This window comes from Anomaloglossus baeobatrachus, chromosome 5 (genome assembly GCF_048569485.1).
Source record: "Anomaloglossus baeobatrachus isolate aAnoBae1 chromosome 5, aAnoBae1.hap1, whole genome shotgun sequence".
In the NCBI taxonomy this organism is placed as follows: Eukaryota; Metazoa; Chordata; class Amphibia; order Anura; family Aromobatidae; genus Anomaloglossus; species Anomaloglossus baeobatrachus.
Window position 1 is genome coordinate 298,426,988 of NC_134357.1, and position 4,462 is coordinate 298,431,449.

The 4,462-nt window shown below is 46.3% G+C and overlaps 2 non-coding genes across 2 annotated transcripts; both read right to left on the reverse strand.

Annotated features, from left to right (window-relative positions):
• Positions 1-253: 253 nt before the first annotated feature.
• TRNAR-CCU (transfer RNA arginine (anticodon CCU)) lies at positions 254-326 on the reverse strand. Its single transcript has one exon. It is a non-coding gene; the product is annotated as a tRNA-Arg (tRNA).
• A 233-nt stretch (positions 327-559) lies between these two features.
• Positions 560-632, reverse strand: TRNAR-UCG (transfer RNA arginine (anticodon UCG)). Its single transcript has one exon. It is a non-coding gene; the product is annotated as a tRNA-Arg (tRNA).
• Positions 633-4,462: the final 3,830 nt, after the last annotated feature.

A 4,462-nucleotide genomic window follows, 5' to 3' on the forward strand; every position in this document is an offset into this window, starting at 1 on the left:
TAATCATCACTCGAGGGGAACACTCCCTTCTAATGTGACTGACCATGTGAAATGTGAGCGATGGCTCCCTCTAGTGGTGATTCCTGTAATAAATCAGGAAATGTACACTGTAAACGTCAAGGCTTAGAGAGTGAAATATACAATTATTGATGTAATCAGACAAAGAAATCTAATTGCTAATTGCTAAATGTAGAAAAACGGTAAAATGAAATTAATTGCATAAAAAGAAAAAAAAAAGAAAAAGTTTAACAACCACCCCAGATGGGACTCGAACCCACAATCCCTGGCTTAGGAGGCCAGTGCCTTATCCATTAGGCCACTGGGGCCGCACGTAGATGCAGTCTTCTAAATCTGTATGTAACATATACATAGGTGGCGTGATAGATGTACAGGATTAGGATATTATGGTTTTATATATTTGCAAACCGATTCAATACAGAATCATTAACATACGGTTAACCAGCGATATAGAACTAAAAATCTAGTATTATTATAACTGCACACTCGGGGAAGGCACCACAAGCACAGCCGAAGCCCAGGAAAGGGAAGCAGCAAAAAGCGACCACGAAGGGACTCGAACCCTCAATCTTCTGATCCGAAGTCAGACGCCTTATCCATTAGGCCACGCGGTCAGTGCTTCTGCTGCTTAGTAAAGGATATATGGAGCTCAATAACAGACTGCACTAGACCAAAAGGAGGATTGTCCTCTGCCCGTCCAGCATGGAGAACCATTGTATATCATGCAGTTTATTTTAGTTCCTTTTTTTTATGAAGGGCTATTGTTTTTTACCCTTCTTTATCTACTAAAAACAACCCAGTATGCAGATATAAAGGCGGAGGCCAAAAGAACATGCATTTGCTCTCTCAGCCTATGGTAATAGGGATAAGCTCCAGTCCCTACAGAAACTTTCAGCTAAGTGCATGATTGCGGTGGGGTTGTCCAGTCTAATCCATAAGTCTATAATATAAATACAGGAGAACCAAGCAGTATAGAAAGTGCAAAAATCATTTATTAAACACACAAGGAGGGGTTGTCAAAGGTTTCACATAAAATATAAAACTATTTTTTCTCCTGAGGTTAACATGGCAAATTTTAAAGAGGAATCTCAAAAACACTAATGAGTATTAAAGATACATTTTTTTCCCCAAAAAGTCCAGTATATTCATATTAAGTGTGACGTCCTGGACTAGCCAGGTAGTCACAGTTAGAGCCCCGCACAACACCTGTCCCCTAATAAGGTGTCACCAGCCAACCATTAAAACCCTAGTCACCCCCCTCAGGGCTTCATGGGCACACCAGGGGGCGTAGCCAGGTGGTTGGCCACGCCCACCGAGGAGTTCAGAGAGCCTGAGGCGGGAAAACGTTAGTCAGTTGCTAGAGAGTTCAGTAGAGGAGTGGAGAGTGGAAGGGCCTGTGCCCAGGTCTGCAGCAGTCTGACAGGTGCCAGGGTTGGAGCCCGGGCACCTTTGGCTAGGAGGCATACGGAGGCCTCTGCCTGCAGGAGCCGGGAAGACGGCTCGGTGGAACCGTGGTGGACCGGGACAGGGTAGTGGCCCACCAGTACCGACCAGGGGAACCGACTCGGAAACCGGAGCACACAGGGGGGTACTCAGACCCTGAAACGAGGTCCAGAAGCTACTGGACTGAGTTAATTAACTGATTGCGGCCAGGACTATAGGTCCTTTCCCACCCAAAGTCCCGACTGAAGACAACAGCCCAACGAGGGGGATAGAAAGCCACCGCCACAGCAGAGAGATCCCATCGGCCAGTGTCTGCGGGCAAAGGGCTCCTCTGACAATCACAAGCCGGGGAGCGTACTCCTGTATTGCAAGTTCAGGTAGTCCATCAACACTCAAAAAAAAAAGTGCAGGAGAAAGGCAGAGACCACCAACCGGGTGGGGGGACCAGACCGCAGCCGGCTGCAGGCACCGACCACCATCATCTTGGTTTACCAGAGACTTGTGTGTGTTACTAATCGGGAGTACACCAGTGCCCTTCGGCCACGCACCTCTCTGCACCGCCCAACTGCTCCCCCAACGGGTCCCGGGGCCACCATCCCTACCCACGGAGGGGTTAACATCTTGCTGCACAACCTCTCTCCTGGGTGCCCCATAGCTGCAGCGGTGGTGTCCACCTTTACAACAACCAGTGGGTGGCGTCATGAACTTAACCACGGCACCGGCTGTAAACCTACGTCCCCCAAAAACGCCAGCCCCTTTCAGATTGGAGTGACCACAGGGCCCCTGGGTCCGGAGACGCTCAAGCCACCCACCAGCGAGCCCGGATCCGAGCGGCTCGGTTGCAGCTGAGCCCGGGGCGGTACATAATCACTGTTTGATAAATTGAGCAACAATAGTTACATAGGAAGCAAACAAGGGGTTGTGAACTCAACCCACACATATGTAAAGTGCCACAGTGCATACAGGGTTAAAAGGTCTCCTTTCGGTAGAACCTTCATAAAATAATAAGGTGCTGACAGTGCAAATGCATAATAAAGACTTAGAAAGTAAGGCAAAACATGTATATACAAAAATTCCTATTCAAGTGAACTATATTAAATGGTTGCCTTAACACTCTGAGGACTGGCATCTTTTACTTCAATTAGCTCTTCCCTTTGGTAAGGCAACCATTTAATATAGTGGTATGGTATGGTGCTATGGAGATTTTTCTGTTTGACTATAATCCATACGTCTGCAGTCACTCTGTCACTCTATATGACTGCAGACTTATTAGTCCTCCCAGTGCACACAGTGCAAGGATTGACCGGTATCAGAGCCAAGACTATATCATACTAGAAATAGGCCCAATGCTATCGCATCCGGAGTGCGGTGAAATGACCATCTGTCTATGCTTAGTGGTGCTGACAGGAGCAGTGGACATGTGTCACACTGTTTCCGCTTTCCAACATATCTGTTGTATGTCATCCTTCCGCATTGGTGTATTGTGTGTTGCGTCATTTGACCTCTTTCACCCCTGTGCACTGTCGCTTTCTTTTTGTGTGCTGTATATTGGTATCTGGTGTTGTGTTTCTTGAGCTGTGTTCACTATGTGGTGTCTCCCCCGTGTGCTGTGTGTGTGATTACACCATATGGTCTCTTGTAAGCTGTTGTGACTATAATTGGAGGTGGTATATTGTTTTGTGCAGTTTGATGTATGTGAGATTGTGCTGCACGCCGTCCTCCCCTGCATCCGGCGGACTCACACATCAGAACACACTCGCAGATAAGAAGACACATATGAGAACACACACTCACACATGAGAGCACACACTCACACATCAGAACACACACATCAGAACACACACATATGAGAATGCACACATCAGAACACACTCATCAGAACACGCACACACATATGAGAACGTAGATTTTACAGGAAAAAAAAGAGGCATTCAAAGAAAAGAACACGGTCCCTACAGTCAAACATAGCGGAGGTTCCCTGATGTTTTGGGTTTGCTTTGCTGCCTCTGGCACTGGACTGCTTGACCGTGTGCATGGCATTATGAAGTCAAAAGACTACCAACAAATTTTTCAGCACAATGTAGGGCCCAGTGTGAGAAAGCTGGGTCTCCCTCAGAGGTCATGGGTCTTCCAGCAAGACAATGACCCAAAACACACTTCAAAAAGCACTAGAAAATGGTTTGAGAGAAAGCACTGGAGACTTCTAAAGTGGCCAGCAATGGGTCCAGACCTGAATCCCATAGAACACCTGTGGAGAGATCTCAAGATGGCAGTTTGGAGAAGGCACCCTTCAAATCTCAGGGACCTGGAGCAGTTGCCAAAGAAGAATGGTCTAAAATTCCAGCAGAGCATTGTAAGAAACTCATTGATGGTTACCGGAAGCGGTTGTTCGCAGTTATTTTGGCTAAAGGTTGTGCAACCAAGTATTAGACTGAGGGTGCCAATACTTTTGTCCGGGCCATTTTTGGAGTTTAATGTGAAATGATCAATGATTTGATTTTTGATTCATTCTTTTTTGTGGGTTTTCATTGCAAGCAAAATAAATGAAGATAATAATACCAAAGAATTTGTGATTGCAATCATTTTCAGGAAGAAACAGAGTATTATCTGACAGAATTGCAGGGGTGCCAATACTTTTGGCCAGCACTGTAGATAGAAACATTCCCAACATCTCTGCTTGCTGTCAGTGAGCATAAACATTCCCCACCATCTCTGCTTGCTGTCAGTGAATAGAAACATTCCTGATCATCTTTGCTTGCTGTCAGTGAATAGAAACATACACAGACTGAGAGACAGACAGACAGGCACAGACAGAGAAAGAGACAGGGAAAGAGTCAGAGACAAACAGACAGACAGAGACAGATAGGAAAAAAAGCCAGCCAGACAGACTGAAAGACACAGACAGAAAGACACATGGGGAAAGAGACAGACAGAGGCAGACAGGGAAAGAGACAGAGGGAGACAGACAAGGAAAGAGACAGAAAGACAGACAAAGACAGAC